This window comes from Macaca thibetana, chromosome 15 (assembly GCF_024542745.1).
Source record: "Macaca thibetana thibetana isolate TM-01 chromosome 15, ASM2454274v1, whole genome shotgun sequence".
Lineage (NCBI taxonomy): Eukaryota > Metazoa > Chordata > Mammalia > Primates > Cercopithecidae > Macaca > Macaca thibetana.
This window is the reverse complement of record NC_065592.1, coordinates 57601318-57617594: the sequence shown is the minus strand read 5'-3', so window position 1 is coordinate 57617594 and position 16277 is coordinate 57601318.

Below are 16277 nucleotides of genomic sequence, written 5' to 3'. Positions count from 1 at the left end.
AATATAGATCCAAAAATCCTAAACAATATACTGGCAAACTGAATTCATCAGTATTTAAAAAGCACTGGTCATGGAGTTATGACTAAGTAATATTTCCTCCAGGAATGCAAGGTTAACTTAATATATGAAAATCAATCAAAGGAGCTGGGTGTGATGGCACATGTCTGTAGTTCCAGCTACTCAGGAGGCGGAAGCAGGAGGATTGCTTGATTCCAGCAGTTTAAGGCTGCAGTGTCCCATGATTATGCCACTGTATTCCAGCCGTGGGGACACGTGGGGACAGGGTAACAGAGTGAGACTCTTACTCAAAAAAAAAAAAAAAAAAGCGAAGTAAATAGTTTTATTTTATATATTATTTTATTAATTTAAGTATTCATAATTTTGTTATTTTATTACTTTATTAATATGTTCAAAAGAATAAAGGAGAAAAGTCACAAAACATCTAGGCTGGAAGCGGTGGCTTGTGCCTGTAATCCCAGCACTTTGGGAGGCCAAGGTGAGTGGATAACTTGAGATCAGAAGCTTGAAACCAGCCAACATGGCAAAAAACTCTCTCTACTTAAAATACAAAAATTAGCAGGACGTGGTGGCACACACCTGTAATTCCAGCTACTTGGGAGGCTGAGGTGGGAGAATTGCTTGAACCTAGGGGATGAAGGTTGCAGTAAGCAGAGAGCCCACCACTGCACTCCAGCCTGGGAGACAAAAAAGTAAGACCCTTACTCAAAAAAAAAAAAAAAAAAAAAGTCACAAAATAGCTAAATAGACACAACACAATCATGAGATAAAGAACATTTCTTGATGAAAATATTTAATAAACTGGGAAAAGTGAGCTTCCTAATCCTGATGAAGGCTATCAACATATAATTTAAAATTAACTTCATACTTATTGATGGAAGACTTGAATCTTTTCATATGAGATTACCGACAAGACAAGGATGCCTGTGCTTTCTACTATTTTATGTTGCACTGGAGGTTCTAGCCAGGACAATCAGGAAAGAAGAAATAAAAGTAATCTACTTTGGAAAAGAATCTATTCCTCTTTACAGATGGCATGATAATGCATATGGTAAACTATAGGAATCCACAGATAAATGAATAAATGCATTCACCAAGGCTTTAGGATATAACATAAATATACAAAATGACATTTAAAAACAACTACATTCACAATAATATCAAAAAGAATAAAATACTTAGGAATAAATTTAACAAAGGAAGTACAAAATATATACTCTGAAAACTGCACAATATTTTTCAAAGATATTTTGAAAACCTAAATAAATGGAAATACATCTCATATGATGAATAGAAAGACTTAGTATTATAAAGATTGTAATACTGAACAAGTTGATCTACAGATCAACACAAATCATCTTAAAACACCAGAAGACTCTTTTGCAGTAATTCAAAAGTTGATCCTAAAATTCATTAAAAAATACAAGGGAACTAAAATAGTGAAAACATTCTTGAGAAGAACAAGATTGGAAGAATCACACTGATTTTAAAGACTAAAAATCTATTGGAATCAAGATAGTGTGGTACTAGCATAGGGGCAGTAGAATAGATTAATGGATTAGAATTGAGAGTTCAGGAAAATATATACCAAACCCCTATATTTATGGTCAATTGCTTTTCAACAGGATGCCATAAAAACTTAATGTATAATGATTAATCTTTTTTACAGAATGGTGCTGGAAAAGTAATCAATATACAAAGAAAAAAACAATATTGACTTCTACTTTATACCATATATAAAAATTAATTCAAAGCAGAGACCTAAATTTAAAAGCTAATTTTTTCATTAATGTTTTCTAGGTTTTTAATGTACAAATCTTTCACTTCTTTGGTTAAATTTATTCCTAAGTACCTTATCCTTTTTCACTTTATTGTAAATAGGACTATTTTCTTAATTTCTTATTTTGGATATTTGTTGTTAGTGTATAAAAATGTATCTAATTTTTAAATATTAATTTTGTGTCCTACAATTTTATTGAATTTATAGGTTCTGAGAGTTGTGGGCCTCTGTGTATGTATATAGTTTTTAGGATTTTATATATGTAAAATACTGTCATCTGCAGACAGATAATTTTACTGATTCTTTTCCAATTTTGATGACTTTTATTTCTTTTTCATGCCTAACTGCTCTGTCTAGGACTTCCAGTACTTCGGTGAATAAAAATGATAAGTGAAGGCATCCTTGCCTTTTTCCTGATTTTAGAGAAAAGCTTTCAGTATTTCATCATTGAGTATAATGTTAGCTGTGAGAAACTCATATGTGGTCTTTATTATGTTGACTAAATTCCTTTATACCTAGTTTGTTGAAAGTTTTTAATCATGAAAGAGTGTTGAATTTTGTCAAATGCTTTTCCTGTATCCATTGAAATGATCGTGTAACATTTTCTTTCATTTGTTAATTTAGTGTATCACATTAATTGACTTCCATATGTTGGACTATCCTTGTATGACAGGCATAAATCCCACTTGGTCATGGTGTGTAATTGATTCTTTTAATATACTATTGAATTTCCTTTGCTAGTATTTTGTTGAGGAATTTTGCAGATATGTTCATTAGGGATATTGGCCTCTATTTTTCTTTTCTTTTCTTTTTTTTAGCATCTGATCTGGATTCAGTATCTGGGTAATGCTGACCTTAAAAAGTCAGTTTGAAAGTGTTTCCTTTTCTTCAATGTTTTGAAGGAATTTAGGAAGGATTGGTGTTAAACATTCAAGTTTTTGGTATAATTCACCAATGAAGCCCTCTTTTCTTAGGCTTCCCTTTTTTGGATGGTTTTTATTACTGATTTAATTTTATAACTTATTTATCTATTCAGATTTTCTATCAGATCTCAATGGCATTTTTTACAGATGAAAAAATAAATTTAAAATTTTTATGGAATAGAAGCAACCTAGGTGACCATCGTCAGATGAGTGGATAAAGAAAACATTTATTTTCTTTATCTCTATGGTATATATACAGTGGAATACTATCCAGCTTTAAAATTAAGGAAAATCCTGTCACTTGTGACAACATGGATAAACCTGGAGGACATTATGTTAAGTGAAATAAAACAGGCACAAAAAGATAAATACCAAATGATGTTACCTATACGTGAAATCTATAAAAGTTGAACTCAGAGAGAGTACAATGGCAATTATAAGAGGCAGAGGGAGGGGAGTAGATGAAGAAAGGTGAGATGTTGATCAAAGGGTACAAAGTTTCAGCTAGACAGGAGCAATAAGCTTTAGCACTCTATTGCATAGAATGTTAACTGTAATATATAATAATGCATTATATATTTCAGGTTGCTAAAAGAGTAGATTTTCTGTGTTTTCAGCACAAAAAATAAGTATAGGACATCATAAGCTTGTCAATTAGCCTGATTTAATCATTCTGCATTGTAAGCATATATCAAAACATCACATTGTATCTCATAAATATATAATTATTATTTATCAATAAAAAATAAAATTTAAACAATCCTATGGAAACAAAAAAGACTATGAATAGCCAAGGAAATTTTGAGAAAAAACAAAGTTGGAAGCATCACACTTCCTGATTTCAAAACATATTATAAAGCTACAGTAATTTAAACAGTAAAATACTGGCCTAAAAACAGATACATTGACAAATGGAACAGAATAGAGAGTAAGAAATATACTCACACATATAACACCAGATGATCTTTGACAAAGTGTCAAGAACACATTGGAGAAAGGGCAGTTTTTCAACAAGTGGTATTGAAAAAACTGGATATCCAGATGCAAAAAGTTAAATTTGGGCCTTTATCATATATGATACACAAAAACCAACACAAAGTGAATTACACAGTTAAAGGTAAAATCTGAAACTGTAAAATTTCAGTAACAAAACTAAGGTAAAGCTTAATGATATTGAATTTGGCAATAATTTCTTGGATATGACACCAAAAACAAAGGCAAGAAAAGCAATAAAGGAGAAGAAGGATTACATCAAACTAAATAGCCTCTGCACAACAAAGAAAACAATCAATAGATTGAAAAAGCCACCTGTGGAATTGGATAAAATATTTTTAGAGCATATACTTGATATAGGGTTACTCTCCAAAATACATAAGGAACTACTACAACTCAACAGCAAAAACAAATAAACATGCAAATAACCCAATTTCAAAATGGGCAAATGATTTCAATAGACATGTCTCCAAAGAAGACTTACAAATGGCCAACTGGTACTTAAGAAGAGATTCAACATGCAAATCATCAGGAAAAATGGATATGTAAACCACAATGAGACACCACCTTATTCCTGGTAGAATGGCTATTATCAAAAGATGAGATAAATCTTGGTAAGCATGTGCACAAATTGGAAACTTTTTACACTGTCAGTGGAAATGTAAAATGTGCAGCCATTATGGAAAATAGTATGAAGGATTTTTATAAAATTTAAGAAATAATTACTATATGATCCAGCATATATCCTGGGTATATATGCAAAAGAATTGCAATCAGGATCTTGAAATGATAGCTGCATTCCCATGTCCATTACATCAGTATTCACAGCTGACAAGATACAGGAACAACATAACCATCCATTGATGGATGAATATATTAAAAAACTGTGTTATACACATACAATGGAATACTATCTAGCTTTAAAAAAGAAGGTAATCCTGCCATTTGTAACTACATGGATGAACCTGGTGGGCATTATAAGTGAATAATCTAATCACAGAGGACAAATACTGTATGATCTCATGTATATGAGTTATCCAATATATGAAAACTCACAGAAACAGAGGATACACTAATCATTGCCAAGGGATGAGGAGAGGTGGAAATAGGGAGTTGCTCTTCCACAGGTATATAGTTTTAGTTATACAAGAGGAGTAAATTCTAGAGATTTGCAGTAAATGCTGGGCTTATAGTTAACAAAACTATATTTTACACTTAAAAGTTTGTCAAGAGGATAAATTTCATGCAATGTGTTTTTATCACAATTTAAAAACAAAACTAAAAGAAAATAAAATGGTTCTCTACATCTCATCTACATTAACAAAATAAAATTTCCCCTCAAAATGAAATAAAATAAAACGAAAGTTAATGCTATATAACTCTTAGGAAAAAAATTAAAAGTAAATCTTTGTGACTGGATTACATAATTGTCCCTAGATATGGCACCAAAAGCTCAAGCAACAAAGAAAAATAGATGAACTGAACCTTATCAAAACTAAAAATATTTGTGCTTCAAAAGACATCATCAAGGAAGTGCAATGTTAACTCACTGAATGGAAGAAAATATTTGGGAGTTATATGTCTGATAAGACACTTTGCATCCAAAATATGTCAAGAAATCTTACAACTCATTATTAAAAAGTCTAATCACCCAATTAAAATATTGGGAAAATATTTGAATAGGCATTTCTGCAAAGAGGATATATAAAAGATCAATAAGCACAAAAAGACATGTTGATTATTTTTAGAGAAACACAAATCCAAACTGTAATGTTATATCAACTTCATACCACTAGGATGAATACAATATTTAAATTAAAAAAAAAACATAAATGGTGACAGATACTGGCAAGCATGTGGAAAAATTGGAACCCTCAGACAACGATGGCAACCATTAGTGTATCCTCTGTTTCTGTAAGTTTGCATATTTTGGATAACTCATATACATGAGATCAGGGAGTATTTGTCCTCTGTGATTAGATTATTCACTTATCATAACGCCCACCAGGTTCACCCATGTAGTTACAAATGGCAGGAATACCTTCTTTTTTAAAGCTGGATAGTATTCCACTGTATGTATATAACACAGTTTTTTATGCATTCATCCATCAGCAGATACTTAGGTTGTTTCTATATCTTGTTTGTTGTGAATACTGATGTAATGAACATGGGAATGCAGCTATCATGTCAAGATCCTGATTGCAATTCTTTTGCATATATACCCAGGAGTGTGATTGCTGGATCATACAGTAATTATTTCTTAAATTTTATGAAGATTCTTCATACTTGGTGTCTGAACACCAAGAAGAGTTTGGCTGGGGTGATTGGAGAGGAGATCACCCCCTGGACTGCCAAACTCCAGCGGAAGATCATCTTCCCACTACATCCCTTGCTAAGGGATGTAAATTGTGCTGTCACCTTGGAAAACTGTTTTGCAGTTGCTCAAACTATTAAAAATAAAAACTTTGTGATACAGACAGGAGACAGGGAAATACTGGGTAAAGAGGGTGGTTCCCTGTAAACGCCCCACACTCAAGCCTGGAAACCTGCAGCCCTAAGTGGGAAAAGGCATTCTTGTTTTCGCACCCAAAAGTTGCCTTTTGGCCCACCATGCCTCCCTAGCCTGTACCCATGTAAACCCCAGACCTCAGGCTCCAGAAGCAGATGAGGAAGAGATGAACAGAAGACCAGAAGAATGGCAGAATGGCAGAACAGCATGGCAGAGGGAAGTGAAGGAGTGTCTGAACACCAAGAAGAGTTCGGTTGGGGTGGTTGGAGAGGAGATCACCCCCTGGACTGCCAAACTCCAGGGGAAGATCACCTTCCCACTCCATCCCCTTTTCCTGCGCCTCATCCATCCTGCTGAGAGCCACCTCCACCTTCAAGTTCATGTGTGGCCTTATTTTTCCTGGATGCTGGACATGAGCTTGGGATACACACAGAATGCTGTTACACTGGCCCTCTGCCCTTGTGATAAGGCAGAGGGTCCACTGAGCTGTCTAACACTTAAGCTGTCTGCAGACGGCAAAGCTAAAGGAGCACACTATAACATGTGCCCACTTGGGCTTTGGGAGTCGCATACTCCCATCCCTGGGATGCTGCTGTGGGGCCAGAACCCAGGGACACTTGCCCTGGTTCCTGCACCTGCCCTGCCTTCTTTCAAGGGGTTTGAGCATGCATGGCAGTCGAATAAGACGAGGCATGCCCCTGCAAGGGGAGTCAGGGAACTCTCTCGTTTCATCCGGACTTGCAATTCCACTGCTAGGTATAAGAGGATGAAACATAGGTCCACACAAATACTTCATATCAATGCTTATAGTGGCATTATTTATACTAAACAAAAAGTGGAAACAATTCAAATGTACTTCAAATGATGAATGGATAAACACAATGTAGTATAAGCATATAAAGGCCTATTATTTGGCAACAGAAAAGAGACTTAATGATACAAACTGCAATATGGATGACCTTGAAAACGTTATCCTAAGAGAAAGAAGTCACACATAAAAGGCCACATATTGTATGATTCTATTGACATGAAATGTCCAAGTTAGACAAATCCCTAGGGATGGAAAGTAGATTATTGGTTTTCAGGAACCTGTTGCAAAAGGAAGGTGGAATAACCACTATTTGGCATGAGGTTTCATTTTGAGGTGTTGAAATTTCTTAAAATTTTTAGTAGTAAAAGTTGCATAACTCTGTGAATTTACTAAAAGCACTGAATTGAATAAAGAGATAAAATTTATGGCATGCTAAATGTATTTCAAAGAAGCTGTTAAAAAGTTAGGAAAAATTACTCCAAGGAAATTAAGAAAGCTCTCTTTCACCCCAGGAGTATTTCTAAAGTTCCAGACATGCAATTTCTGCTTTAAACATCTGCCAGTAAAGTATTTGAATACTTGAAGTTCAAATGGTCACTTCCACAGCTATATAAAGGCAGGAACAGTTGGAAATAAATTTCTTCAATTTTATTGAAAACGTAATGTTAATTGGTATTGTAAATATTTGAATCAGAGAAAATTGTAACAAATCAAGTAGTTAACTGTGTAAAATATATTGTTACCTCCATAATGTAATAAGATTTTTAAATATATAATTTCTACTTATTTGATTATTTTTCTATTTACACATAATTTTAAGGTTTAAAATAAGAAGTGAACAGTTGCAAATTTACAATCAAGCAAATGAAAGTTTTCCTTTATTTGTGCCACAAAACTTAGCTTTCATTACTAAAGATTTCCATACTTTTTAAGAGGAAACATCCTACAATGTTGTTTTTATTTACAGCCTTATATCAAATATAAAACAAGCAATGGAGATATAAAGATACCCATTTTGGTAGAAACAAAACAAAACCTACATTTTTTAATAAAATGAAAGAACAGATATCGTACCTGCAATGTTCATTCATACCACAGAGTCTCATTCATTCTAAAATTTTATGAAAAATATATCTGTAACCTCTTTTGGTTCAGAAAAACAGAATTCATTTTTTCTAACTTGAATGTGTGGTTTCCTCAGAGCCTCCACTATACCATAATAATAGAATAATATTGCTATCCTAAAAATTGAGCTCACTTCCTTCTTTTGGGGTTGATCAGGGTCAGCAGCATTTTAATATTCCAAGATTTGCTATGAAAGAGGACAACATTTTCAAGGCTTAATGGGCATACATTTTGAATATCAGCTAATATTCTCGGCAAGGAAGAGCAATTGGCAAATTTGTGGCTTATACTTCTCCTTATGTTTTTATACAAAGAGCTAAATACTAGTTTATCAGCTTTTATGCCCTGATCACAGGTATTAGCATATGAAAGTGGTGAATAATCTTGACTTCCTGATATGGAATACAAGTGGTGAAATTCAAACCTACTTGTGAAATTCAAGAACTGTTTCACAGATTAATAATCAGTAATGGCCTATGCATGTGCAACCTGCTACTTAAACAAAGACTGTGCCTGCAGTTGAAAATATAAGCAGAGGATTTATGAAGTTTTCTGCTACTTTTCTTACTGTAGACTTTAGCTGTTCTCCTGGACTCAATTATGGTATGTGCTGAATAGTTAATATTCTAAGACACCACCAAACACAGCCTAGATACTTACAGTACCGTAAAACATAATGCTTAGAAAACCAATGACATAATTAATTTCCTGACCTTATATTGACTTCATTCTCTAAATTTTTTGGATTCATATACAATTTGATGATCTTTTGCATCTGTCTGGCAGACTTAACTAGAATTGACAGAGAATTCGGCAATGTGATTAAATTTTGGAGTTATTCTCTTTTTGATCATTAATGCTCTATCCCCTGTAGAAAGGCAGAGTTTACTGCATTACAAGATAATTACCTTTAGAGGGTTTTATAAAGAAGCAGTATTTCCTGGCAGGAAGTTAGTCACTCCTTTCATTAATAACATAATTAGGAATAATATGTCAAGTGCAAGATTCTGTTGTATGAGTAACTCTTGCTATGTGGAATCATTCTAGTTTAAATAATAGTTTTATGTATAACTTTTTATTTTCCTTTTTATATTTACTATATTCTGCCCAAATATTAAGATAGGAGAGGAAAAGGTAACACCAAGAGGAACTTCAGGCTGTAGTAACTCTTTCACTATTTTTGCAATTTATGATTCCAATATTAATTGCAAAACTCTCTCTGGAGTCTTGCTCTTTAAAGTAATATTTGTGGACCAGCAGCATTTGTACACCCTGGAGGACTGTAAGAAACCCAGAATCTCAGATTTGACCTCAGACACACTAAATCAAAATTTGTATTTTAACATGATCTCAATTTATAATATTAAATGACAAACACCAATCTACACGTCTATGTGTGTGCATACATGTTTGTGTACGTATGTGTAGACATGTATGCATGTGTGTACATATATAAATTGTACCCATTTCCATTTCTAAAGAGAACTTTTCAACGCAAACAATAAACTAATAGTGTGGGGGGAGAGTACACCATAATAGAAGAAGGAAACAAGGAAGAGCGTGGCTATCCTCGCCTTCTGGCATTTAGAGGTCTCTATCTGAAGGCTTTGGGTTGAAGCTATGTATAACTAAGTCTGCTGCTTGACATAAGCTTCTGGGGAAAACTATCTCCTTTATGACACTGTTTTGGGGCATTCTTGAGACAGTCTCAGTTTTATATGTTTCATCTTTATAAAAGTCAAACAGGTGGGTTCATGATGTTTTTTAGCTAAGAATTGTGAATCTAAGGTTTAATTCCCTAGTTTTCACTTTTAAAAAGCTTCAAGTTCCCACACTTGGGAGTCTCATCTTTCATATACTATTTAAAGAATGGAATCTAAGTAACATTTAAACAACACTAACTAAAAGTGTTTTATAATCGTTATTGAAGGAAATATTTAATTATTTCATGAATAGCCTGTTTGTATTGGAAGTAGATTTACATAGCTCAACACCGATTGCATACCTAGTATAAACAGATATTATGAAATATATGAAGGTCCTGGACCATATGAAAGCAATAGTTATTATAATGAGCATACCTATTTAATATCAACAAAAAGTCTAAAATCTATTATTATATGGAATCAAGATTGTAGCATGACTTTATTATAAAATTGGCTATGATATCAATGTTTTATTAAATATTGCTTCATTGCATATTTGTAAACATATCTGAAACTCCAGTTCAAAAGCTACATTTTCTGGTTCACAAATATTAATATATTTGTTTCTTTTACTTCTGTTCAAAAGTAAGAACTTTTTAAAAAAATGTATAAGTAAGCTTTTGCTTAAAAGAAGTTTTAAAGCCATTCATGACTGAGATTTTTAAAAACTGAGAGCAATAAATAGTTTCTAGATGTATTGATTTCATAGTAATTAAGATAAACCATTGAACCACTGCAGCCATACTTCCCTCTCATTGCAAGGAGTAAAGTAGCAAATTCTATATTTGAGTAGGCTTCAAATAAAACTATTTTTGTACCTTAAATTTACAAAAAATCTTCCATTGGAAGTGCTAAGGCTTAGCAGAAAAGGCAGAATATGGAAACATACAGAATTCAGCCAGGCTATAAAGAGATTGATGAAAACTTAGCCACAACTTTGGTAACATGTGTGGTGAAGATCTTTTTTAAATGAAATTAGGGAAAATAATTGTGTAACTGTCTGAATGGAGGCATTCATATATTCCAGTCAAACAGAAGTATACTAAATTGTATTTGGAAAATAGAGAAATACAAATTTTTTACTGCAACAAAGCAATGAAATAAAATACTTGAGATTTTAGTGGTGTTTTAGGATTATGTTTGGTCAAATCAGATAAAAGAATTATATAGCCATATATAAACTGAAATTGTGAAAATCAACATTTTATAAACACTATGTATTTGTGGTTCTCTGATATCATAGCAACCACAATAATGGCATATCATGTCCATCAGTGATGTAGAAAGAATCATTCTGACAGATGCATTTTGATTTGAATTGAAAACAACCTAATGTCCATCAGTTGGCAAATGTATTATTATATTGTACAACTTCTTCATGAAAGGGAATTATACAGAGGAATAAGAAGAGTTGGCATAGCTCTAATCTACTGACTTGCAGCAGAAAAAGCCATGTTTTATTTTTAAGTGACAAAAGCAAATTTCAGAGTAATGTGATTAAGATGATGCTATTCATGTGCAAACAACAACACAACAAAAACAGAATATATAGAAGTTTAAATGTATATGAAAAACACTATATGTACATTATGATAAATGTTGATTATCTATAGCAGGAATGAATGATCCTACAGAATTCTTCTGTTTCCCCATTGTATTAGTTTGTTTTCACACTGCTGTGAAGAGATGCCTGAGACTGAGTAATTTATAAAGGAAGGAGGTTGAATTGATTCACAGTTCTGCAGGGCTGGGAAAGCCTCAGGAAACTTAAATCATGGCAGAAGGGGAAACAAACACATCATACTTCACATGGCAGCAACAAAAAGCAGCGCCAAGTAATGAGGGGAAAGTCCCTTATAAAACCATCAAATCTCGTGAGAACTCACTCACTATCAAAAGAACAGCATGAAAGTAACCACCCCCATGATTAAATTACACCCACTGGGTCTTCCCACAAGATGTGGGGATTATGGGAACTACAATTTAAGGTAAGATTTTGGTGGGGACACAGCCCAGCCAGATCATTCTGTCCCAGCCCCTCCCAAATCTTATGTCCTCATATTTGAAAACATAATCATGCCCTTCCAACAGTCTCCCAAAGTCTTAACTAATTCCAGCATTAACCCAAAAGTCCAAGTCCAAAGTCTTATCTGAGACAAGGCAAGACCTTTCTGCCTATGAGTCTGTAAAATCAAAAGCAAGTTAGTTACTTCCTAGATACAATGAGGGTACAGGTATTGGATAATATACACCCATTCCAAATGGCAGATATTGGCCAAAACAAAGGGGCTAAATGTCCCATGCAAGTCCAAAATACAATAGAGCAGTCATAAAGCCTTAAAGTCCCAAAATGATCTCCTTTGACTCTGTGTCTCACATCCAGGGCATGCTGATGCAAGAGGTGTGCTCCCACAGCCTTAGGCAGTTCTGCCCCTGTGGCTCTGCAGGGTACTGCTCCACTCCTCACTGCCATCACAAGCTGGAATTGTCTGTGGCTTTTCCAGGTGTAAGCTATTGGTGGATCTACTATTCTGGGGTCTGGAGAATGGTGGCCCTCTTCTCATAGCTCTACTAGGCAGTGCCCCAGTGGGGACTCTATGTGGGGCCACTGCCCTCACTTTTCCCTTCCACACTGCTCTAGCAGAGATTCTCCATGAGGGCTCTGCCTCTGCAACAACCTTCTGCTTGGACATCCAGGCATTTCCATACATCCTCCGAAATCTAGGCAAAAGTTCCCAAACCTCAGTTCTTGACTTCTGTGCACCCACAGGCTCAATACTACATATAAGATGCCCAGGGTTAGGGCTTCCTCTCTCTGAAGCAATGGCCTGAACTGTACGTTGGCCCCTTTTAGCCATGGCTGGAACTAAAACAGCTAGGGCTCAAGGCACCATGTCCAGAGGCTGCATAGAGAAGGAGGGCCCTAGGCCCAGCCCAGAAAACCATTTGTTCCTGCTATGCCTCCAAGGCCTGTGATGGGAGAGGCTGCCATGAAGGTCTCTGACATGCCCTGGAGACATTTTCCCCATTGTCATGGTGATTAACATTTGGCTCTTTGTTACTCATGCAAATTTCTGCAGTAGGCTTTAATTTCTCCTCAGACAATGGGGTTTTCTTTTCTATACCATGGTCAGGCTCCAAATATTTTCCAAACTTTTATACTCTGCTTCCTCTTGAGTGCTTGGCCACTTAGACATTTCTTCTGTCAGATATCCTAAATCACCTATCTCAAGTTCAAAGTTTCACAGATAGCAAGGGCAAGGGCAAAATGCAGACAGTTTCTTCGCTAAAACATAGCAAGAGTCACCCTTATTCCAGTTTTTTATAAGTTCCTCATCTCCACCTGAGACACCTCAGTCTGGACTTCGTTATCCATATCACTATCCACATTTTGGTCAAAGCCATTCAAAAGTCTCTAGGAAGTTGTAAACTTTCCCACATCTTCCTTTCTTCTTTTGAGCCCTCCAAACTGTTCCAACCTCTGTCTGTTACCCAGTTCCAAAGTTGCTTCCATATTTTCAGGTATCTTCATAGCAATGCCCCACTATTCAGTACTAATTTACTGTATAAGTCCATTCTCACACTGCTATGAAGAAATACCTGACACTGGCCAATTTACAAAGAAAAGCCGTTTAATTGACCCAGAATTCTGCATGGCTGGGGAGACCTCAGGAAACTTAAAATCATGGTGGAAGGCAAAGCAAGTACATCCTTCTTCACATGGGGGAAACAAAGAGAAGTGCCGAGCAAAAGGGGGAAAAGCCCCTTATTAAACCTTAAAGTCCCAAAATGATCTCCTTTGACTCCATGTCTCACATCCACGGCATGCTGATGCAAGAGGTGTGCTCCCTGAGAACTCTCTATTTCTCATGAGAACTCACTATCATGAGCATAGCATGAGGGTACCTGCCCTCATGATTAAATTACCTTACACTGGGTCCCTCCCACGACACATGGGGATTATAGAAACTATAATTTAAGCTGAGATTTGGGTGGGGACACAGAGCCGAACCATATCACACATGTTTGACTGATTCTGACACATATATATTATTTCTGCAATTCTTAGCAGAAATATAAAAATTGTCCTTAAAATTAAGGTAGTAAAACATAACCTGAATTTAATCAAGATTTTATATATAACTACTAGTTTCCAGGAATGGGAAGAATTAAGCAAATGATTAAAAAATACTGCTAAAGTAAAAGAAGACATAAATGAACACATATACATGTTTATGTATTGAGAAAATAATTATTGTTAAAATACCCATCTCTGCAAATTTATCCATAATTGTAAGTGTGTGTACATTGACAAGCCAATTCTAAAGTGAATTTGGAAATTAAAAATTATTGGGTAAATAATACAATTTTTAAAAAGAAGAACAAAGTTGAAGGAATTTACACTGTCTATTTAAATACTTAGCATAATTACGACAGTGTCTTTCTAGTGCAAGGATAGACAAATGAACCAATGGAACAGAAGAGAGATTAGGATTATATGTGCAGTTACATGTTTTGTGGGAAAGATGTTACTGCAATTCAGTGGATTAAAAATTTAATAAATGATGTTAGATCAGTTGGATATCCACAAGGGAAAAATATTGCCTTCCACAATACTCAAAAATTTATTCACAACGAATCATACTCATAAATGATATGTAATATAATGAAGCATGTAAAACAAAACATAGCAAAGATCTTCATATTGTTGATCAAGATTTTGGAACGTGACAAATAAAAAAAGTCCACAAAGCCGTTAAATCCACTGAAAAGTAAAATCAGAGATGGACACAAGATTCTTGCCATCTGTTTATCTATTATCTATCTATCTATCTATCTATCTATCTATCTATCTATACATGGGAATTTTATACAGACACATAAAGATGTCCTATAAATTAATGAAAAAAAGATATATAATATAATGAAAGCATCTGGATTCCTGTTTTCTACCAAGATGGAATAACAGGAATAAACTTATTCTCTTGTGTTAAACAATTAAACATATACAAAAAAAAAAAAAAAAAAAAAAAAACTAGAACACAAAATACTCAGCTATATGAAGAAGCTAAACAACTAAGATATATTAAAGTAAAATAAACCTCCCCAAATTTCAGTTTTTAGACAATTAATGCAGGACTGTGGTATTTAAGAAAAAATAAGGAAACAAAGTAAGCCCTCATTGTCTCTAGGCACCAGCTTAGTGCCTAGAGACAATTTCTAGGACACAGAACAGAAAGGGACAGAGAATGGTGGGCTCACTCAATAGATTAATCAGAGATTGTAGGTCAGGAAATTTAGGGTAGCTAGAATTTAGGTTCAGAAGACTAGAAATAAAGAAGCTGCACTAAGGGAGAGCTCAGGAGATCTGTAGATAAGTCTCCTTGAGACTAACAACTAGTCTTTGGCTAAAGTCTGTTTTGCAAATTGATGTGAGAAAAGGACTCAAGGTCGGGGGGAAAATCATAAGAAAGCAATAGAAACAATTTTAGAGATTATTTAGGGCTCAAAATAATTCATGTTGCACTAGCCACAGTGGAATCATGACACAAAAGTACAAACAAAAAGTCAATTTAAAAAAGATAGAATAAGTAGGATAAAGAAACAATGAAGAGATGGGATAAATAGTAAGGAAATAGCAAGATGGCACATTTTAATTTGAGAATATTTTAATTTAAATATATTGACTATCTCATTAGATGTAATTAGTCTATACACTATCAACTTTAATGTAAAGATATATAGATACGGAGAAAAATGTATTGTCCAAAAAGTAATCAAGTAAAAGCTGGGCTATGTATATTACTTTAAGAAAATATTGAAAATATTCACAGAAAAATGAAAAATTACCTAATAATGAATGCATCAAGTCATCTCGTATGCATGCACATATAAGAGTTTCAAAATACATGTCTAGGAATGGACAAAATCTAGCTTATCTGTAAAACTGTATCTACATAAAAACTTTAACAACTATTATGGTTAATACTGTGATATTGAGAGCTTTTCCTTTGAAATAGAGAAGGTGTCAAGGATGATAGCTATCACTACATCTTTTCAACCTCAAACAGAGGGTCTTTGGCAGTCAAAGAAGTTTTATAAAGAAAAAAGATGTGTAAATATAGTAAAGAAATAAAGTTTTAATTATATATTACAGGGTGGGATACACATAAGAAATTCAAAAGTCAAAATAAATTAATAGAATTAAGAAACAAATTTAGCAAGGTTGCTTATATTAGTAAGTTTAGAAGAAAATACTAAATTAAATGTCTATATGCCATTAATAATTAAATAGGACAGAAAAATAAAAAAATTTATCAATTGTTTCTGCATAAACCTAAAGGAATAACCTGTTAAGTTCCCTATTATATTGTAAGTATTTATTTTTATTTATTTATTTATTTTTTGAGAC